Source organism: Papio anubis, chromosome 3 (genome assembly GCF_008728515.1).
Source record: "Papio anubis isolate 15944 chromosome 3, Panubis1.0, whole genome shotgun sequence".
Classification (NCBI taxonomy): Eukaryota; Metazoa; Chordata; class Mammalia; order Primates; family Cercopithecidae; genus Papio; species Papio anubis.
The window spans coordinates 13085995-13110926 of NC_044978.1; positions in this window are offsets into that span (position 1 = coordinate 13085995).

The following is a 24932-nucleotide window of genomic DNA, read 5'->3' on the forward strand; positions in this document are numbered from 1 at the left end:
GTTTCCTCGAGATTCCTTCCCATTTTATTTCATGAAGCTCATGTTCCTCCCATAGGACATGATTTATTGGTATCCCTGAAATCTTTGTTCCTTTTCTTGCATTTTGTTATCAGAGGTGGCATGATGTAGTGTTTAAGAACCCTGGGTCTGAGGCAAACAAATCTAGGACTATTTATTTTCAGCTGGGTGAATGTGGATAAACACCTTCCATATATGAGATGCCTGAATTTGTAAAATGGGAATAGCACTTATCTCAAATGTTTCTTGTGAAAATCAAATAAGATAACACATTAAAAAAAAAAAAAAAAAAAAAACTTGCCAGGAAACTGTTGCTCATTAAATGCTCTTTTATAACTATAAAGAATATATTGACTTCTCTGATTAAGTTGAAGTAGAAACTTAAAATTATAAAATAAAAAATATTTGTCACTTGTCTTACAGCAAAAGGCTCGTATTTTCTACCTCTTCAATTTTTATATAATAATGTGAAAAAACATACAAAAAAAATTAAGCACTGCTTTAGCTTTGTGTAAAATTTTCTTTGCCTTTTTTCCCCAACCTGTAAAATATTTTTAAAGTAAAATTGAAACTGAGTCTTTAAGAATTCAAGTTAAATTAAAATATTTCGTGCATTACTACATTTAGTTCAATAGATTTTCTTCCCTTCGTTTTCAACAAAGCCTTCAGTGAAAGAGCCTATACTTGAGAAAATATCTGAAAAATAAAATAAGAAGTTAGCATTACATACTCTACGTGCTCTCAGTGAATAATTGAACCTAAATGAGAAGTAAATGACTCACAAACAACCCTTTGAGGAATCGTAATTTACAGAAGTAGAAAGTTAGGGTGAAGAGGTTAACTACTTGCCTGAGGCCGTGTAATTAGTAGTCTGTCAAGGTAAGCAGTTGAGGCAGGTTTAGAATCTAATCCTATCTGGTTCTAAAGCTAGTGTTCTTTCCACTCTACCACATTGTTTCTGCAATTTCCCACTGGAGCTTAAAGACCCGTGTCCTCTTTATCACAAAGTGAAATCTGAGGCAAATGAACAAGAATGCAATTATTTTGAACTCATAACACACTACAAATATCTTCATAATCTTTATTTTAAAATATCAATACTCTAGGGCAGTGCTTCTCAACTAAGGAGAACTGTGCTTCTCAGGGGCTATTTGGCAATGTCTGGAGACATTTTTCATTGTCATGATTGTGGGGGCAAGGAGGGTGCCACTGGTATCTGGTTGGTAGAAGTCAGAGACATTGCTAAATGTCTACATTGCACAGTAAAGTGCCCTCAAACAAAGAATTGTCCAGCCCAAAATGTTAATGGTACTAAGAATGCAAAACCCTGATCTAAGGACTTCTGACTCATGACAAGGAAGACTATTTGAACTAAACTTCCCATGGAGGGCAAATTTTATAAGTAAATAAAATATACATGATTTTAAAATAAAAACAACAACACTGAAATAACAGTAAAGAATGGTGGGTGCGAAATCTGAAAAAAATGCAATACTCTTGAGATGTAAGCCTACTATGTAAAAAAACTCAGTGCTGTGACTTTTATTAATTAGAAGAAATAGCTACCAAGCTAAGAGCTGGCTATGTTGGCCTTGCAGGAAGAATAGAACAAACCCCAGGAACCACTTAATGTGGAAAATCAATTTACATCCTCTTCCAATTTAAGCTAGCACCCAATGACTACATACCCAGAGTTGCTCTGAACTAGAAATTAATTAGCTCTTGTGCAAACTTGCAGCCGAAGTGTGTGTCCTCTGGATAGTTCAGGGAACCTGAAGCTTTATTCTTTATTAAGATGATCTCAGACTGGTAGTGCCCCAAGGTGCTTGGCAGAAGCTAATGCAAAATTTCTCTTCAAAAATGATACAGTTATATTAGGTCTCAAAGTTGCTTAAAAATAATTTTGTAACTACAATGACCATCATACCATTGAAAATAATCTGACACATAAGTAAACAAATCCCTGTGATAAAATGCTCTGGAAATCACAGCCAACAGAAACATCTGCAAGAACTCAACATGTTAGTATAACTAGATACAAACTCTAAGACCCCTGTGCTCACTATGGCTGGTGAGCATCCTACAGTTCACCAGTATCCGTGATGGATGCCCTGCTTGCAGCATGGGAGAGGATCGCAGTTCTTCATCTTTGAATTCAGGCAACGCCAATACCTTCTTTTTGTCATGGCTCTTTATAGTGCAGTTTTGGCGGTCTTTGCATCCAGAAATGTTGTTACAGGCCCACTTCCACTTCATTCTAAAAATTACTGTGGTAATCTGAAAGAATTCCACCTTGGCGTTCAGCTGCAATACACTGTTAACCAGGTCATAAAGAAAATGACTTTATGGATAGGAGGTACTCTAGTTCTCAGATTGCCAGGGTGTTTAATCCTGGAAACACCAGGAGGTTATTCATAGCCTCAAACCTGTCTGTCTCCAGACACTCGGCTCATCTACCTGACAGGCTCTACAAACAGCCTTGCATGTGGCTGAATAACATAACTGTACAGTTCTGGCACCAATATAATGTGATATTTTGATATTTGTATTTCTTATATCCTCAAACTATAACCCCTTGATGGCAGAAACTACTCTTGGCTCAGGCTATTTATTCTACAATTATTGTCATGGTGCCCAGCCTCTCCTAGATAATATACCATGGAGGTGAGATTGTGAATAAGTGAACAAATCCTCAAAGAATTTATCACATAATATTCCCAATAGTAATAATCCAAACATTTAGATAAATATTTGTAAATTTACACTTTATGATCAAAACCAATACTAGAGTTTTAGGACCTCAAATATTTACCTCTGTAAGGAAAGTGACCCTCTTATATATAAAACCCCTATTTTGGGCCTTTGTTATTTAGTAGAAAGTCTTTGCCACTAAGAACATTATTAAAATGATAACATTCTCTTAAAAATATCCTTACCTCTGGCCTGGCTTAGATCTCCATAGAAAAGAGTATTGTATAAACAGAGCTGAAAATGATCTGTTTTGTATGACCAGATTTGTTCAGGGACATACACCGTGTAGTGTGAAAAGAATATAGAACCATTTAGGGGAAGAAAACAAATGTTGTATCTTGAAATGTTGTAACTGTGAATGTCTGCTTGAGAAATGTTCACTTATTGATGAAACTTTTCTTTTGAAACATATTTTATTAAGAATCTTGTGTACATGCTGTCTTTCATGCAAACTTTCATTTAAAGGTGAATTATTTTGCAGTTTAATGTGCAGAATGTACTAATTATATGAGGTTTAATTCTTCTTGAATCACAGATCACTATGCTTGGATAATTAATGCCTCACTACAAATATTAGGGAATTATGTTGTATGTAATTAATACCTAGAAATATAGAAACTGCTAAATATATGAAATGTTGGACTCACTTTTTCCTTTCTCAGCCAGGGAAAGGCCTTACCATTTGTAAAAGAGAGAACTTTCCTTCAGGGTATGTGCTGGAATCAGGCATTGATACACATCTAGCTCCAGGGAAAAACTGCTCCTTGCTGAGATCTGCCTAAGGGACTTCCTGCATCAGAGTTTGCAAAAGTATAGCAGCCATGCCCGGAGGTAGTCATTTTAGCATCTCCCTTGTGCCTTCTTTCCAGGAGGACTATCTGGAACAATGTAAAATATGGTAGCCATACGTGGACAACACAGTGGTGGTTTGTCCACTGTCCAATGGTGGACACATAGTGGTAGTTTGGGGAAGGTCATTGGTTTCTCCCTTTAACTTAAACTCATCTGAGACACTCCTGTATTAATTTTTTTAAGGCTGTTATAGCAAAAGACCACAAACCGGATGGCTTAAAGCCAGAAATGTATTGTTCCACAGTGCTGGAAGCTGGACTTGTGAAATTAAGGTGTTGGCAGGGCCATGCTCTCTTCAAAGTCTCTAGGAGAGGAAACTTCCTTACCTCTTCCAGCTTCGGGTAACCCCAGGTGTTCCTTGGCTTGTGGCAGCATCACTCTAACCTATGTCTCTGTCTTGATATCTTCATATGGAGTTCACTGTGTCTGCTCCAAATTCCCCGCTTTGTAGAAGGACTCTAGTCATATTGAATTAAGGGCCCATCCTACTCTAGCATGATCTCATGCAATTACAGCTGAAGAGACCCCAGTCCCAAATGAGGTCACATTCTGAGGTACCACGGGTTAAGATTTTAGCCCATCTTTTAGAGAGACACAATGCAACCCCAATACAATAACAACTCCCAATTAATAGCAAAGCAGAGTCAGGCTGAATTGCCTCTGTTCTTTGAATTTTCTGAACGTCAAAGTGTCCCTCTTTAATTTCCTCATAGAACTGGCTCATGCCTGGCTACAAGCAGAGAGAACCAGAGAGGGAGCCACAGTTCAGTAGGACACTGAGGCCAACAGGAGAACATCTCTGTCCACCTTCAACTTGAGTGGCAAAAGCTTTCCACAGAGAGCAATTACCCCAAACAAACACAGGAGAATAGTCCCTGAGGTGAACGTGGCTCTAACCTTGAGAGAACAGAGACAGTTGCCCCAACCCATCCAAGGTGAGCTCTAACAGGCAAGCCAAAACAGTCCTAATCCCACCTCTGCCCATTGCTCTCATGCACAAACTCACAGGTATGCACACTTTTACTGCCCTCCGTCCTCCAGTCTACACCATCCAGTGTTCCTTCTGGGATTTCATGTCTAGAAGCCTCTCAGAGGCTCTGCAGTAATAGGGTTGCCTAAGTCTAATAGCAGGAGAGGGAGACAAGAGGGAGACAGGTTGGTGGGGATCATCTTCTCTCATAAAAATAGTCAAGCAAATGTCAAAGAGGTTACAAGGGAAAATGCCATTCATCAAGGCATGATTCATAGGTTCTATCATTTAATTATCACAATAAGGAAGTTTGCTTTAGGATTATACAATTTGTCTAGAGGAATGGCCCTTGCACATATTGTAGGCAGTGTCTAACAGGAATTACTGGCCGTAAGCGGTGGCTCATGCCTGTAATCCCAACACTTTGAGAGGCCGAGGCAGGCGGATCATGAGGTCAAGAGATTGAGACCATCCTAGCCAACATGGTGAAACCCCGTCTCTACTAAAAATACAAAAATTAGCTGGGTGTGATGGCGTGCACCTGTAATCCCAGCTACTCAGGAGGCTGAGGCAGGAGAATCACTTGAACCCTGGAGGCGGAGATTGCAGTGAGCCGAGGCGGAGAATGCAGTGAGCCAAGATCGCACCACTGCACTCCAGCCTGGGCGACAGAGGGAGACTCTGTCTCAAACACACACACACACACACACACACACACACACACACACACACACACCCAAAAAAACAATACAAAAAAAAAAAAAAAACAGGAATTACTATCTTGCTATATATGGCCATTCTTGTTGCTACTGAAGTTTGGTGGAGGGCGTGTGGGATTGAAGGGATGATTCATGCAATAAACCTACTCAGTTAAAGAGAACATAGGAAACTATGGTTTCAGACACTTCCCAAATCTGACTTTTTGCTACTAGGGCCAGTCACTATATAAGAAGTGCAAGGGCTTGCTTTTAGTGTCACACCAATGATTTACACCCTTTCATTGCTTTTTGTTGTTGTTGTTCTCCCAAAGGAGGACTGATCTATTGTTTTTATTCTCCTCTGTCATAATTCTTAACTTCACTTGCAAATCTTTATTGAAAATGTTATTGCTTTGTCTTTGCTGGAGAACCATTTCAAATTCACTACTCTTCCACTTAAATTTTGGATGAGTTACATGGAAACTTCCTTCTCAGGAGCATGTGCAAAGTGTGTTTGTAACATTCAAGTTCTGAAGAGCAAATGCATCTACGTCTTTTCTAGAACAACAAAAAAAGAATAACTGGAAAAAAGGAGCAAGTGTGGTAAAATATATTTTAATTTATTATGAATGACAAACGTTGCAAATACTTTTAAGTTAAAGAGTACAGAATTAGTATGTTAAGTGCCAGGTCACATTTAAACAGTTAGTTCATACCTAGAGGATTATCCAAGCTATCACTGACATTGGCAATAAGACAAGAATAACATTGTTTAAAAGGATTAAATGTTCTTGAAAAATATCTCAAAGGAATCAGATGTGGCTTCACTACTTTCATCACTATGCATATTTCTTTGCCTATTTCTCTTTTTCATCCAAAAAATAGGGAGTCTTTCAAAATAAAAGTGGGGAAAAAAGTCATCTCTAACTCTAATTCCATGTCTTGGATTACTGCTGGTACTTAATACAGTCATCATGGAAATTATTTTCTGAAGAAGTGCAAATATTTTATTTCTCTTTATGTCAAATGATAGCAAAAGACAATAAATTGAGAACAGGGAAAGATGCAAAATTCTGAACTGAATCTAGATAGAAGTCAGATCCTTGTAAAAATTGTGTGTGTGTGTTTGTGTGTGTGTGTGTATGTGTGTGTGTGTGTTTGTTTTAATGTCAGGGTACCACAGACCAATCCTTATTTACACACACAAAAAAAGATTTTATGAAATGAAATAATGAACCAGTCAATTACTCCATTAATGAATAAATGTATAAAGAAGAGTATATAAAAAATAAAAATGCATTTAACACTGTAATTTGTCCTTTTGTAGATTACATCCTAAGTTTTAGGGATAGACATTTAATATTTTTAATGAAGTAATGGCAGTATCAGATGGTAGTTGCATTCTAAATATCGTTTCCTAGAAGAATAAAAGCTTAGAAATTATAAGGTACCCACAGACATTTTTTGTTTTGTTTTGTTTTTTAACTGACAACTTATTTGTGAAATTCAGAAAATCACATGATTGTCATCAGTGAGTTGACTGCTCTGGGTCTTTGTTGACGTAGCCACTTTCATGAATAAAGAAATGTAGTTTATTTTGGGCAAGAAATTTCATAGCTAATCACAAAGCAGATTGTAGACTGCTTTGCTACACTGAGCTCCATTCAGTTCCTCGGAATGAATAATTGCATGAAAGGACGCTTATTTGAATAAATGAAGCCACTGGATGACCCTGAGTAGAAAAAATAAAAGCAATGAGGCAGAGAGACACTTTTTCAACCATTTGGATTGTGGAGATTATCACAGGATCTATACAAATTGGGAGACTTACCTCATTATTGTCATTGCAGAAGGGTAAATGAAAATAAAGATGGATTCTTCAGATTAAATGTCTCCTTCAAGTGTCCCACAGGACAGATTCATCCCAAAACTATATTCACCGAATATTTATGAGTTCCTACTATGGACCAGACACGCTGCCACAAGCTGCCTGAAATCAGAATTAAAAAAACAAAGTCCTTGATTTTACAGAGTTTCTATCCCAGTGAGTAAGAACAGCTTGGCACCTCCCTGTGAAATTTTAGCACATCAAGAATAAAGCAAAGATCCTAGATGATGCCCAAGAGGAAAAGAAAAAAGGCAATCATCTCAATGGCTCCCAGATTCTTATCAACAACCCAGAGTGACTGAATGTTTTGGAGAAATATCTTCAATATTCTGGGGGAAAATTTTGAACTGATAATTTACGATAAGCTAAAATAGCAACCAAATGATAAACCTTGCATTTGGGAACACAAGGGACAAAATGTTTATTGTTCGTTTTTGTTGTCTTTCACATTCAGTCAGAGGGATTGCCTGTGATTGCCCCTAGAAAACACTAGAAAGTGATTTCCTAGGGCTTTCTTCCCTTTCACATATTAAAGAACAGTCTCATTTTTAGGCATGAACATTTTCAGTCATATTGTGTTGTATCAAGCTTAGAAACTTCTCTCTCCTCTATCCTCCTCCTACCCTCCAACACATACCACATACATGCTGCGCACACAAACACACACGTATATACACACACAATTCATTTCCGACTCAGGTTTGGAGCTAGAAGTAGGAGAGGGAAGGAACAATGTCTTCTCTCTCTCTTTCATTCTATCTCCTGCTCCAAACACTTCTACTGTGTCTGGAAACGCTCAGTTGAGCAAAGATACCCTGAGCGGAGGGATATTGCTTGGTAAAAATACATGCAGCTGCCTGAATCTACACAGACTTTCCCTCTGTTCGCATAACTTAAGGTAACAACATTTACATGTGTTATTACGAAGAGAATCAGATCGTTTGTTTTGTTTGATGAACTTAACTACTTTACCCCCACAACACGTCAGAACAACACATTCTGGTATTGGGCATTACAATTTAAAAGAGCTTTCCCATGTGTACTCTCATTTGAATTTTACATCCCTGTGAAACGTGCAGGCCAGATATTTTCATTCCTATCTTACGCAATAGACAACTGAGCTTTAGCAGGCTCTGCGGCCTGCTCATGGCCACAGGTAAATAGCAGAGCAGAAATTTAGCTCTGCATTTTGGACTGCAAATTGTTCTTCACATTTCATAAATTCTCTGTCTTTTCACTTCATAAACACAGTATCACATCAATGATTTCTTTTATTTTGGTGTATTAGGGAATCTCTAAGCAGGCTTACCACTTGCATTCAAATCCAAGAGAAAAGTAAACATGCATCTCTGCCATCTCTCTTCTTTCCTGGTTTCAGTAAGTGCCTGAACACTGCACACCCAGGCACTAGAGCATGACGTGTTCTTCTAAGTGCAAAGTGTGCTTTTCATGTCATGTACTACCTGTTGGTGCTCTCATTCAATGTGTACTTGGGTGACAATATTTATTATGGTCACAAAGCACAGTTTTAAAAACTTTACCTGAGTAACTCATTAATCTTTACAATAAGAAACTGTATAAGGTACTATTAACATTCTCATCTTACAGATAAGAAGACTGAGGTAAGATACAGAAGATAAGTAACTTTCCCACAGTCACAAAACCAGTATGTGGCAGTGCCCACAGCCTAGTCTTAACTGGTTCCACTTAGTCAGGGCTTAGCTTGTGCCTTGCTAAGACTGTGTCTACACATTCAGTTAGACAGCTGTGAAAACTATCTTGCTAATTCATCTGACCCGCTGATGGATTACTGAGGGACCTTGCGAAATTGTAAAACGAAGGTTGCTCTTTTGAATTTCCTTACGTCTCCAGACTCTTTACATCACTGCCACCTTTCCCCATTTGCCACTATTGCCAGAAACTCACAGAAACAGAGTCTGTGAGTCAAAGGGAATTCGAGACATTATTCAGCTCCACATCGTCCAATCGAATGAATCTTTACTGCAACTTTTCTGTGACATTTGGCTGCTGCTGCTGTGGGGCTCTGGAAGCACAGAGAGATCTCTCATTGCAGAGGTAGATTGTTTCCTGGCTAGACTGTGCTAATGATCAAAAAAATGTCCTAGAGTTACCATTTTTCTCTCTGTAACTTCTACCACTCTTCCTAATTCTATCCTTTGGATACACGAAAATAAGTCTATTCTTTTTTCAACATAACAATATAACAAATGAAGCCTATGATGACCTAGATTCCAGACATTTTAATTTTCCTTTGAAATCTACCCAGTATGATCCTCAATGACCAGGAAACCCAATCAGAACCGTTCTCCAGATGTGATGAGATCTGTTTTGTGCAAAGTAACACCAGACTCTTATCTACCTAATTTTAGGTGTTGATTCTCAATTAAGATTCTAACAGTAAGCTAGGCCAGCTGTGGTGGTTCAAACTTGTAATCTCAGCACTTTGGGAGGCTGAGGTGGGCATATCACTTGAGGCCAGAAGTTCAAGATGAGCCTGAACAACATGGTGAAATCCTGTCTCTATGAAAAATACAAAATTTAGTCGGGCGCAGTGGCTCACGCTGCAATCCCATCTACTCAGGAGGCTGAAGCACGAGAATCACTTGACCCATGAGGCGAGTGTTGTAGTGAGCTGAGATTGTGCCACTGCACTCCCGCCTGGGTGACAGAGTGAGATTCTGACTCAAAAAAAAAAAAAAAAAGAAAGAAAAGAAAAGAAAAGAAAAAACAACAACAGAAAAGATTCCAACATTAAGTTATTTAGTGGCCACAATTCCCCACTGACTAATGTCAATCAATCGCAGGGTGTAGCTTTGAGAATGAAATGGTTTAATGACTTCTAAAGAATTATCTCAGAACCTAACAAATAATAAGCACTTGGTAACTAATAATGAATGTTATTATTATCTACATTTCATAATTTGGAATTTGGTCTATTACTTAATGGTGATCCTTCAACATATTAGTTTTTTCTTGAGCTTTGTCATTCTTAAATTTCAGAAGTAAGCTTTAATGGCTTTGTCTGAGGTCAAAATTAAAACGTTGAATGTGTCGGCGTTAATAAAATGCCAAGGCCTGCTCTCTGGGAGGAGTCTTACCGCCCAGTGCTTCTGTTTTGCCAGCATCGTTGGTTATGTACCCTTCATTTTATTTTTGCATGTCCAATTTCTGTGTGTCATGGGCACATGGATTTCATTAGATAATTCAGCCCTGTCCTTCTCATTAGGATTGTTAATGATTATGTCAACATTTCATTTTATAAAGATCTCCATAAGTTCCCTGTGAGATACCGATGGTCCTGGAAATACTATCTGTATCTTTACCTGTATTGATTTTCCAGGGCTGTCATAAAAAATTATTAGAAACTTTGTGGCTTAAAACCAAAGCAATGCATTTTCTCACGGTTTCAGAAGCCAGAAATCTGAAACCAAGGCGTCGGCAAGGAAATGCTCTGTGAGAAGGATCTAGTGGAGCCTTTTCAACTTCTAGTGGCTGCCGCTGTTCTGTGGCTGGTGGCTGCATAAATCCAGCCTCTGTCTCCATCTTCACGCAGCCTTCACTGTATCTGTGTCTTTTCCTCTTCTGTCGTGTATTAAGAGACTTGTCATTGGGTTTAAGGCACCGGATCATCCAGATGATGTCACCTTAAGATCCTTAACTTAATTACATCTTCAAAGAGGCTTTCTTCCCAATCAAGGTCCACATTTGCAGGTTCAGGAGTTGGAACATGTCCCTTCTTTCCAGCGAAAGCCCTTCATCCTGTGACTCTCCTGCCTGTCCCCTCACCCATATATCTGCGCATCAAATCATCTCACCTCTTCTAGGCAGAACCACAATTAAATCATCCTTGGGAGAATCTTATTTATTTTATTTTAAAGGAGAAAAAGAGTCTCTATAACATTTATTGATAAGACATTCCAATAAATTTCCTCAGTTGTTGTATTATTCCATTATTTAACTTAAATGCTCCAACTTTTTATTCAAATCTGTTCCAATTGAAAAGTCTTCAGTGGCAGTAACTTCAAAGGATTCTCTTTCCTTTGACTAAGAGGATATCTAGGTTACAGACCATTATTAAAATGCCTTATAATACTGTTATAAAAGAAAAATGAATACAACTCCTTCAAAATTTCTTCATTTGTCTTCTTCTTCTCACATAAAGTTGTTATTTTAACCACTTTTGAACTCTTCACAGGATCTCCAGAAACCTTTGCATTACAAGACAATGTAATCTTAGAGTCAAACTTCCTAGGTTTACATTGTGCCTACTCTGCCTGGTCTAGGACCTGGGGAAAGTCACAAAATCTTACTCAGCTTTCTCATCTGTAAAATAACAATAGAAAATAATTCTGACCTCATACATTTCATGAGAATTGAACAGGATGATGCAGTAACATCCTTAACACAGTGTTTGGCACACTGAAGTGCTCAATAACCACTGGCTGTCCTTTTCATTGCTATTGATTTCAGAAATAGACAGAATACCACCTGTCCAGGGACAAGTTCAATAGTCTAATTTGATGCTTAGCTAAAGGTTATTGCATTTTATGCTATTAGGAATGTCCCCTATGATGGGCTTCTTCCTTTCTTCCTGCATTCCTTCCTCCTTTTTCTTTTCTTCCCTCCTCCCTTCCTTCCTCCTTTTCTTCCCTCCTTACTGCGGAGCTCCATTGTTGGTTCCTGACCTGCTTATTATTCTAATATGATACCTTCGTTCTAATTACCTCATTTTTTGATTCTAGAGAACTGGACTATTCCTTTTAATTTCCCCTGACAGGGGATTTTGTCCAGGCATCTGGTGCTACAGAAAATTAATTGCCCTTTCTGATCTTGAAATAAAGTATCTCTATTCTCATATACAGCCATCCCACGTGTGTGGTAGTGTTGTTGAATAATTTACTGGAAATACTTTGGTCAGAACAGTCAAAACAGTTATACCAACAGATTTTTCTAGGCATGTGAGATTAATTTTTAGGCATCTTTTTGAGACAAGGCTGGTTTTAATAATACTTTCTCGAAGCATCTGGAGCTGAGAGAACTCAATATTTTACTCAGCTTAGCAATTGGCAATCATTTTCATGTACCAAAAATGTAATTGTATGTTTTATAGAATTGGGGAAGCTTCCAGTTATGAACAAGTTTGTGAACTAATACGAGCTGTGTCCTCCATCCTTGGAACCCAGTTGAAGAGATGTCACAGAAGCAAGAGGGAAGCAAATGCAGCATCTATCTTAACACAAAACAGCAGGAACCTCTGGGAGACACATAAACTAGTGGTTGTGTCCCAGCCAGAAAGAAAAACAGCATCCTGTCAAAAGAGAGGACCAGGACAAGGTGCCACAAATGTGGGGCTCAGTTTGAGGAAGACATTCTAGTGGTGCATTAGTCTCCTTCACATTGTTCTGTTCCTGACATGTTATAAAGGACAGGCAGGATAGCAGCAGTGTCCACGGTGCCATGCGCAGGGCTGGGTGATGTCTCTCCAGCACCAGAACCAGCTGTGCTAGAGACAGATATAATGTCTGGAAACAAGCTGGTCAATGCCTTGGTATTTTTTCACCAACTCCCACATTCTGGGCCAGACAACTGCAAGTGACAATATCATCTCTTGGAAAAGAATGGTGACTGGAGTAGAAGAAACCACAGGTTTCCTGTAGAGCATAATATTACCTGAGACGGGGTGAAATGGTAAAAGCTAAAGCTTCAATTTCAAGGCCAAGGCTTTCTGTCCTGAGACAGGCCTCCAACCCTTGCTCCTAAACTCATGAAAATGAGAAAAAACTAGGGTTTGTACTTACTCCTCTTCCAGGCCTACAGACATGAAAGACCGACAACAAATTGAAAAACCTCTTCAAAAAGAAGAATTTATAGTCCTGCAAAACAAGAAATTTAAGAAAGAATAATACATATTCTCAGATACGTAGGAGAAGATGTTAGAAACATAGGAAAATGATTTAAGAAAAAAATCAATGGAAGATATTGGGTATGAAAGTGTAACTGCTAAAATAGAATCTAACATATGGGTTGCAGAGCAGACTACAACTGAGCCTTGAACAACACAGGTTTGAACTGCAAGGGTCCATTACACGTGGATTTTTTCCAATATAAGTTACACTGAGTGTGCCTGCCTCTCCTCTCTCCCCTTCCACCTCCTCCACCTCTTCTATCTCTGTCATTCCTGAGACAAGACCAACCCTTTCATTTCCTCCTCCTTCTCAGCCTACTCAACGTGAGGATAATGAGGATGAAGACATTTATAATAATTCCCTTCCCCTTAATGAATACTAAATATAGTTGTTCTCCCTTAAGATTTTTTTTTTTTTTGAGAGAGTCTCGCTCTGTCACCCAGGTTTGCTCACTGCAACCTCTGCCTCCTGAGTTCAAGTGATTCTCCTTCCTCAACCTCCTGAGTAGTTGGGATTACAGGAGCCCAACACCATGCCCAGCTAATTTTTGTAGTTTTAGTAGAGACGGGGTTTCACCATGTTGGCCAGGCTGGTCTTAAACTCCTGACATCAGGTGATCTGCTCACCTCAGCCTCCCAAGTGCTGGGATTACAGGCACGAGCCACCATGTCCAGCCAACCTTATTATTTTCTGAATAACATTTTCTTTTCTACAGCTTACTTTATTGTAAGAATACAGTATATAATACAAACAACATACAAAATACATGTTAATCAAATGTTTGTATTATCAATAAGGCTTCCAGTCAGCTGTAGACTATTAGTTAAGTTTTTGGGGGAGTTAAAAGTTAAATGTGTATTTTTGACTGTACAAGGCGTCAACCCCCACATTGTTCAAGGTTCAACTGTATACACAAATTACAAACAAATCAGTGCGCTGGAATATTTGAGCAAATATCTCTTCTAATGGGCATAGGAAATGTAAGAGATGAAAAAAATAAGATGGAAAAGATATGAGTACAAGTATTTCACCCTTCTTAAAGTAGTTCAAGAAGAAGAGGAAAAAGTAAAATGAAATTTAAAAAATAATGGAAGAAAAAATAATTTAGAATTTCTTATAATGAAAGAAAAGATGCAAGACTTCAGAATAAAACAGAATATTGAAAAGAAACCATAAACTTCGTGAAAATTTGGAAAGTATTTGCATATACTTGCAAGACATGGTTATTACAAGATCTAAATGACAAATGAGTGTTAATAAGAGTAACCTACAGACAAATAAAGATAGAAATTGTCACTCTCAAAACAACAACCAAAAATTGATCTAGGAGATAGAGAAAGTAGTAAAAAAAAAAAATTCTGATTGATATAATACATAAAACAAAATGGTAGAACAAAAACTGAATAAAATGCCAGTTTCAGTAAAAGTATGATCTCATTGATCAAGACAGACTCTCACCTTGCGTTTTCTTAATCCTTTTCAAGCCATAAGTGACTTATAAGAGATATGTTTTAAATTACCATTTTCTCTTTAAAATATTTTTCTTCTTTTGATACATGCTAATAATTGCCAACTGCTAAAGAATACATAAAGTAAAAAATATAAAGATAAAAAAATGCCAGGTAAATATAAACAAAGCTATCTTTAAAATATATTGAAATTTTAGTATTAAAAACAGACATTTCATATTAAAACACATTAAACAAATTTCTAAAGGACAATTATATGCTGGTGGAAAAGCACTCTTAAACCAAGTGGGTATACATAATATACATACATATGCACATGCCAATTTTAAATCAAAATATATAAAAATAATTAGAAAATTTATGAAGATACATTTTTTAAATTGGCAATTTTTTTTTGAGATGGAGCCTCGCTCTGTTGACCATGCTGGAGTGCAGTGGCATTATCTCGGCTCACTGCAAGTTCTGCCTCCCGGGTTCATGCCATTCCCTGCCTCAACTCCCTGAGTAGCTGGGACTACAGGCACCTGCCACCACACCTGACTAATTTTTTGTATTTTTAGTAGAGATGCGGTTTCACCATGTTAGCCAGGATGGTCTTGATCTCCTTACCTCGTGATTCACCCACCTCGACCTCCCAAAGTGCTGGGATTACAGGCATGAGCCACCGTGCTCAGCCCAAAATTGGCATATTTTAAGTATTCTTTAAAAAATTCTAAATTCAAATGTAAAAATACATATATACACATACCAACTATTCTTTAAAAAATTCTACATTGAAATATAAAAATACACATATACACATATCAATTTTAAATCAAAATATACAAAAATAGTTAGAAAATTTATGAAGGGAAATTTTTTAAATTGGCATATTTTAAGTATTCTCTAAAAAATCCTAAATTGAACTATAAAATAGGCAAAGCCATGAAAGAGCTGAGCAATACAATAAATAAGCTTGAATTAGTATTCAAATATATAGCTTTACATTGAACAAAGGTATGATATCCTTTCTTTTAAGCCATAAAAAGCAAATTGATACTGGGTCACAAAGGAAGACTCTATAAATTCCAAAGAATCAACATCATATAAACTATGATGAAAACCATAATGCTACAAAATTAGAAACTGATAACAAAAAGATAGCTAAAATAGTCCCATATGTTTGCAAACTAAAAAAAAAAAAAAAAAAAAAAAGACTACTAAATTACTTGTGGGTTAAAAAGGCATTTGCAATGTAAATTATAAGAAACACAGGCACGGCTGAATGACTGTGAGACCACCATGTATTAAAATTTATGTGAAAAACCTAAAGCAATATTTGGAGAAAAATTTAGAGCTTTGAATATATGTGTATATGCCTATGGGTAAGTGTGTGTGTGTGTGTGTGTGTGTGCGCGCGCAGACATATTAGAAAACAAAAAATATTGAAAACAAATGACCTAAGATTCAACTCAAAAGTTAGACAATAAGCAACAGAATAAACAAATAGAAAAAAGGAAACAACAAAGAAAAAGACAAAGGGAATGAAATGGAATAAACTGAGATGAGAACTGGATCACCCCAGCAGGCTCCCTGAGATACAAGAAACTGTGAGTCTGCTTGCTTTCTTAATGGGGAGGTTTGTGGTCTGGGGCAGGTTCTCAGCCCTAGTCACCAGCTGCCTGGAAATAGACTAGATGCTGATGTGAGGGCATGGTGGGAGTGAGACCATCCTTTAGGATTGCAGGCTGCATGGGAGCAGGGTAAGGCCTGTGACTGCCGGTTTTCCCACACTTCCCTGGTGTCCAGTATGACTCAACAGAAATAGCCATAATCCCCCAGGGGATATAACTCCATTGCACTGGGAACCACACCAGCATCCCTTACAGCAGCCGTAGCAAGCCCCGCCCAAGGAGAGGCTGAGCTCAGAGATACTCATCCCTGGCCTCACCTGGTGTCTTTCTCTACCTGCCCAGGTAGCTGAAGACAAAGGTCATAATCTCTTGGAAGCTCTATGGCCCTGCTCACTGCCTGAGGAACCTGAATATTTTACCAGGTGTCCCTAGGGCAAGTTTGCATCCTCCTTATAGGACCATAGCTGATGTACTTTTGAAAACACCACCTCCTGACTGGAGGTCAACCAACACAAAACCAATGCACTGAACAAAAACACAGCCAAGGATCCTCATAGAGTCCATTTCACTCCCCTGCTGCCTCCACCAGAGCAGGTGCTGGTATCTATGGCTGCAAGACCTGAAGAGAAATCACATCCCAGGACTCTTTGCAGACACTTCCCAATACCAACCCAGAGCCTGGTGGCTCTGCGGGGTGGCTAGACGTAGAAGAGAAAAACAATCACTACAGTTTGGTTCTCAGGAAGCCCTATTCTTAGGGGAAGGTGGAAAACATCATATCAAGGGAGCACCCTGTGGGACAAAAGAATCTGAACAACAGCCCTTGAATCCTAGATCTTCCCTCTAAAATAGTCTACCCAAATGAGAAGGGACCAGAAAAACGATTCTGGTAATATGACAAAACAAGGTTATTTAACACCCCCAAAAGATTACACCAGCTCACCAGCAATGGACCCAAACCAAGATAAAATCTCTGAATTGCCAGAAAAACAATTCAGAAGGTGAATTATTAAGCTAATCAAGAAGCCACCAAAGAAAGGTGAAGTCCAACTTAAAGAAATAAAAAGCATGAGAGGATATGAAAAGAAAATTCTTCAGTGAAATGGCATAGATAAAAAATAATCACAACTTCTGGAAATCAAGGACAGACTTAGAGAAATGCAAAATACACTGGAAATTCTCAGCAATAGAATCAAACAAGCAGAAGAAGGAACTTCAGAGCTTGAAGATAAGGCTTTTGAATTAATCCAATCTGTCAAAGACAACGAAAAACAATTTTAAAAAATGAACAAAGGCTCCAAGAAATTTGGAACTATATTAATCTTAAAAACCTAAGAATAATTGGTATTCCTGAGGAAGAAGAGAAAACTAAAAGTTTGGAAGACATATTTGAGGGAATAATCAAGGAAAACTTCCCTGGCCTTGCTAGAGATCTATACATCCAAATACAAGAAGCTTAAAGAACATCTGGGAAATTCATCCCAAAAAGATCATCATCTAGGCACATAGTCATCAGGTTATCTAAAGTGAAAACAAAGGAAAGAATCTTAAGAGCTGTGAGGTAAAAGCATCAGGTAATCTATAAAGGAAAATCTATCAGATTAACAGCAGATGTCTCAGCAGAAACCCTACAAGCTGTAATGGATTGGGGTCCTAAAAGCTAGAAAGGATTCTGCAAGCTAACTTGGGGTCCTACAAGCTAGAAGGGATTCAGCCTCCCTAAACAAAACAACCATTATCAGCCAAGAATTTTGTATCCAGCAAAACTAAACTTCATAAGTGAAGGAAAGATGCAGTCTTTTCCAGATAAACAAATGTTAAGAAAATTTGTCACTACAAATTTTCCAACACTACAAGCCAACACTACAAGGGACTGCTAAAGGGAGCACTAAATCTTGAAACAAACTATCAAATTGCACCAAATATATAACCTTCTTAAAGCATAAATCTCACAGTATCTATGTAACAATAACCCAATAAAAAAAATAAAAGCCCACAAGGTATTCAAGCAACAAATAGCACAATGAATAGAATGGTACCTTACATCTCAATACTTACATTGAATGTAAATGGCCTAAATGCTCCACTTGAAAGTTACAGAAGAGCAGAATGGATAAGAATTCACCAACCAAGTTTCTGCTGTCTTTAAAAGACTCACCTAACACATAAGGACTCATATAAACTTAAGGTAAAGGGGTGGAAAAAGATATTCCATGCAAATGGACATCAAAAGTGAGTAGGAGTAGCTGTTCTTATATCAGACAAAACAAACTTTAAAGCAACAGTAGTTAAAAAAGACAAAGGGGGACATTAAATAATAATAAAGGGACTAGTCCAACAGGAAAATATAACAATTGTAAATATATATGTGCCTAACACTGGAGCCCCCAAATTTATAAAACAATTACAACTAGACGTAAGAAATGAGATAGACAGCAACACAATAATAGTGGGGAACTTCAAAACTCCATTGGCAGCCCTAGACAGGTCATCAAGACAGAGAGTCAACAAAGAAACAATGGAGTTACACTATACCCTACAACAAATGGACTTAACAGATATTTATGGAACATTCTACCAAACAACTGCAGAATATACATTCGATTCATCAGCACATGGGACATTCTCCAAGACAGACCATATGATATGCCACAAAACAAGTCCCAGTAAATATAAGAAAATCAAAGTTATATCAAGTACTCTTTCAGACCACAGAGGAATAAAACTGAAAATCAATTCCAAAAGGAACTCTCAAAACCATGCAAATACATGGAAATTAAATAACTTGCTCCTGAATGATCATTGATTCAACAATGAAATCAAGATGGAAATTTAAACATTCTTTGAACTGAACAACAATTGTTACACAACCTATCAAAACCTCTGGGATACAGCAAAAGTGGTGCTAAGAGGAAAGTTCATAGTATTAAATGCCTACATCAAAAACTCTGAGACAGCACAAATAGACAATATAAGGTCACACCTCACAGAACTGGAGAAACAAGAACAATCCAAACTCAAACCCAGGAGAAGAAAAGAAATAATAAAGATCAGAAATAAATGCAATTGAGAAAATAAATGCAAAAGATACATGAAACAAAAAGCTGGTTCTTTGAAAAGATGAATAAAATTGATAGACCATTAGTGAGATTAACGAAGAAAAAAGAGAGAAGGTTCAAATAAGCTCAATTAGAAATAAAATGGGAGTACAACTGATACCACAGAAAAATAAAAGATTTTATTCAAGGCTATTATGAACACTTTTACATTCATAAACTAGAAAACCTAGAGGAGATGAATAAATTACTGGAAATATACAATACTCCTAGATTAAACCAGGAAGATATAGAACTTCTGAACAGGACAATAACAAGCAGTGAGATTGAAGTGGTAATAAAAAATTGCCAACAAAAACAAGTCCAGATCTAGACAGATTCACAGCTGAATTCTACCAGACATTCAAACAAGAATTGGTACCAATCCTATTGACACTATTTCAAATGATAGAGAAAGAGGGAATCCTCCCTAAATCATTCTATGAAGCCGGTATCACCCTCATACCAAAAACAGGAAAGGATATAACAAAAAAACGAAACTACAGACCAATATCCCTGATGAACTTAGATGCAAAAATCCTCAAAAAAATACTAGTTAACTAATCCAGCAGCATATCCAAAAGATAATCCATCATGATCAAGTGGGTTTCATATCAGGGTTGCAGGGATGGTTTAACAAACATAAGTCAATAATTGTGATACACCACATAAACAGAATTAAAAACAAAAATCAAATGATTATTTCAATAGATGCAGAAAAAGCATTTGACAAAATCCAGCATCCCTTTATGATTAAAATTCTCATCAAAATCAGCAGGGAAAGGACATACCTTAAAGTAATAAAAGCTATCTACAGCAGACCCACAGCCAACATTATACTGAAGTGGGAAAAGTTGAAAGCATTCCCCTGAGAACTGGAATGACAAGGATGTCCACTTTCACCACTTCTGTTTAACATAGTATTGAAGTCCTAGCCAGAGAAACCAGGCAAGAGAAAGAAAGGGCATCCAAATTGGTAAAGAGGAAGTCAAACTGTCGCTGTTTGCTGATGATATAATTGTATACCTAGAAAACCCTAAAGACCCATCCAAAAAGCTCCTACAACTGGTAAATGAATTCAGCAAAGTTTCAGGATACAAAATTATTCAGCAAAGTTTCAGGATACAAAATCAGTGTAGATAAATCAGTGGCTCTGCTATCTACCAAGAGCAATCAAGCTGAAAATCAAATCAAGAACTCAGCCCCTTTCACAATAGCTGCACTAATAATGATAATGATAATAATAATAATAAAATACTTAGGAATATATGTAACCAAAGACATAAAAGACCTTTACAAGGAAAACTATAAAACACTGCTGAAAGAAATCATAGATGACACAAACAAATGGAAACACATCCTATACTCATGGATGGGTAGAATCAAAATTGTGAAGATGGCCATACTGCCAAAAGCAATCTACAAATTCGATGCAATTCACATCAAAATACCACCATCATTCTTCATAGAACTAGAAAAGAGAATCCTAAAATTTATGTGAAACCAAAAGGGAGGCCACATAGCCAAAGCAAGACTAAGCAAAAAGAACAAATCGGAGGCATCACATTACCTGACTTCACACCGTACTATAAGGTCATAGTCACCAAATCAGCATGGAACTGGTATAAAAATAGGCACACAGGCCAATGCAAAAGAATAAAGAAACCAGAAATAAACCGAAATACTTACAACCAACTGATTTTCAACAAAGCAAACAAAAACATAAAGTGGGGAAAGTACCCCCATTCAACAAACTCTGGTGGGGTAATTGGCAAGTCAAACATAGAAGAATGAAACTGGATCCTCATCTCTCACTCTGTACAAAAGTCAACTCAAGATGGATCAAAGACTTAAATCTAAGGCCTGAAACCTAAAGATCCAAGGACATCAGAAAAATCCTTCTGGATATTAGCTTAGGCAAAGACTTCATGATCAAGAACCCAAAAGCAAATGCAACAAAAAGAAAGATAAATATATGTGACTTAATTAAACTAAAAAGCTTCTGCCCATCAGAAGAAATAATCAACAGAGTTAACAGAAAACCCACAGAGTGGGAGAAAATCTTCACAATCTGTAGATTTTCGACCAAGGGCCAAGGACAAATATGCAGAATTCGACCAAGGACAAATATGCAGAATCTACAAAGAACTCAAACAAATCAGCAAGGAAAAAACAAACAATACCATCAATAAGTGGGCTAAGGACCTGAATAGAAAATTCTCAAAAGAAGATATACAGATGGCCAACAAGCATATGGAAAAATGCTCAACATCACTAATTATCAGGGAAATGTAAATCAAAAACACAATGACATACCACGTCACTTCTGCAAGAATGGCCATAGTCAAAAAATAATAGATTGTTGGTGGGGATTTGGTGAAAAGTGAACAATTTTACACCATTGGTTGGAATGGAAACTAATACAACCACTATGGAAAACACTGTGGAGATTCCTTAAAGTACTAAAAGTGATCTGCCATTTGATCCAGCAATCCCACTACTAGGTATCTACTCAGAGGAAAAGAAGTCATTATACAGAAAAGATACTTGCACAAGCATGTTTATAGCAGCACAATTTGCAATTGCAAAAATATGGAACCAGCCCAAATGCCCATCAATCAACAAGTAGATAAAGAAAAATGTGGCATATATATATATACACACACACACACCCCGTAGAATACATAGAATACATACATACATATACACATACACACATATATAGAATATTGGCATATATATATATACACACCATAGAATACTACTCAGTCATAAAAAGAAATGAAATAATGACATTCACAGCAACCTGGATGGAATTGGAGACTATTATTCTAAGTGAAGTAACTCAGGAATGAAAAACCAAACATCATATGTTCTCACTCATATGTGGGAGCTAAGCTATGAGGATGCAAAGGTATAGCGTTATACATTGGACTTTGGGGACTTAGGGTAATGGGTGAAAGGTGGCGAGGGATAAAAGACTACACATTAAATATAGTGCACTGCTTAGGTGATGGGTGCATCACAATCTCAGAAATCATCAACAAAGAACTTATTCATGTAACCAAACACCGCCTGTTCCCCAAAAACCTATTGAAATAAAAAATTAAAAATGAAAAAAAAAACACTAAAATAATGCTATATATGGCTATACACAAATAAATTGGGTAAATAGGATGAAATTATTGAATATTAATACCATAAATTGACAAAACTATCAAAATAGGACATTTTGTAAACAATAATCATTATGGAATAAAAAAGTAATTAATATTTCCCCTAAAAAATCCACAGAGATAATTTAACACATGACTTGTACCAAACTTCAAAGAAGCACATTATCCCTACTTTAAACATGGTTCATTCCAGAAAATGATTTAGAAAACTAGAAAACCTGTGTAAGTTTTTATATATCTTTAATTCATTACCAGATAAGACTAGCACAAAAAGAGAAATTACATAGCTCCAAATTAAAATATTATTATTATATATTATAAAATCTATCTGAAATTACATGAACCTTTAAATAAAATGTTATCTAATTTAATTCAACTGTGTGTTAAAAACATAATACATCATGATCAAGTAAGATTTACCCTAGGGTTATAAAATAATTAAACGCAAGAAAATATATCAAGGTAAATTATCACAGATCTAAAAAAAAGATCATTGATCTCTTCAATAGTTGCAGAAAATACCTTTGAAGTAAAATCTCTTGTGAAACTAGAAAAGACAAGCTTGTCTTTAGTTTGTAAAGGCTATGTGTTAAAACACCATATAATACTCGAATAAACATTAGAGGTATTCCTTTTTAGTTCCAGGAAGAGTAATATGCCTCCCATCACTGCTGTTTTCAGTGAAGTACAGGAAATTCTAGATAATATAATAAGACAAGAGAAAGAATTAAGGAGTACATGCATTAACTAAAATAGTCATTATTTGCAAATAATCATTCCATGAGAACCAGAAGAAAAACTATAGACTTAACAAGAGTTTAGAAATTTGCAAAGTTTGTGATCAAATTAAACTCTAGTTCCTCCTTCTGTGTCTCAATTATTCCTCCTTTTTTTTTCCAGACCTTCTAGTGTTAGAACACTCCAGGGTTTACTTCTTGTTCCTTTCCTCTATGAACACCGGAAATTTCAAACTTTCTCATGGCTTGAAATACTGCCTGCGTATATCCAAGTTTGTATCTCTATTCCATACCTGTCTCCCATCTCCTCCAGCTCTGGAGACTACATTTCCACTTGAAATCTACTTGACATCCCAAACTTAAGACATGAAAAACTTAACTCATTTTCTTCCCTAAACCTACTTCACCAGCATCATCCTCATCTCAGTAAAAAGCAGTCACAGTCTTGAAATTGCTCAATTAAAAATCCTTGAAGTTATCATAGTCTTCCCTTTCTACATCCTACATCCAATCCATCTATACATCCGGTTGTTTCCTTCATTAGAAATTATTCAGAATATGATTACCTTGAACCATTTCTATCACTACTGCCCTTTCTCGGGCAATAACACCCGTCCTTGGAATTAATGAAATAGCCTCCAAACATCTTCTACTCTTATCTCTTCATAATCTATTGTCAACACTATACCAGAGTTCTCCTCATAAACTACAGGTCAGATCATGCCACTCCTGGGCTCAGAGGTCCTCAATGTCTTCCCTTTCACTCATGGTAGAAGCTACAATCCTTACAAGGGTCTACAGACCCTACATGATCTGCTCCCCGAAACCCTAAGCGCTTCAACATTTTCTCCAATTGCTCTTTTCTCTTTCTCAACTCCTTTCCAGCCCCACTGGCCTTCGTGCTGTTCTTTGGGTTTTGTGTTGAATTGATTTACTTTTGTTGTTTTGTTTGCTTTTTTTGGTTTTTCTTGCTGAAGCTGTTCCTTCTGTCTAGAAAGCTCTTTTTCTTACAGACACCTGTTTGTTTAACTCTCTTTCCTCTTTCAAGTCTTTGTTCAAATCTCACTGCTTCAGTGAGGTTTATCTTGACCACCTTATTTAATCCTGCAAACTCTCCCCTCACAATACTCCTGATTTTCCTGACCACATTCTAGTTTGTCTCTTGTCCATAGAAATTATCACTATATAGAAAATAAAATTCCTGTGAAAACTCCAGTAGAATTTTTAGAAGTTTAGGAAACTAATTCTAAATATATATTTAAAATATAGCTATATAAAATATACTTGTATATATAGTATTTATAAGTATATAAACTAGTATATATAGTATTTACATATAAATATTATATATAATTATGTATATGTAAGTATATAAAATATACATTATGTATATAGCACTGAATAAAATTACTTTAAAAACCTAAGAAATTTGAGAATATAAAAACAAAGCCAAGTAAATGAACAAATGGCACTTGTAATCCTACCACTTTGGGAGCCCGAGGCGGGTGGATCACGAGGTCAGGAACTGCAATCATCCCATAACACGGTGAAATCCCTGCCTGTAATAAAAATTAAAAAAAAAAAATTAACCGGGCATGGTGGTATGCTGGCAGAAGTCCCAGCTAGTCAGCGAATGGGAGGCTGAGGCAGGAGAATGGCGTGGAACTGGGAGGTGGAAATAAGATCCCATTAATGTAATTTTAGCCTAGGGGACAGAGCGAAATGCCTGGAAAGGAGG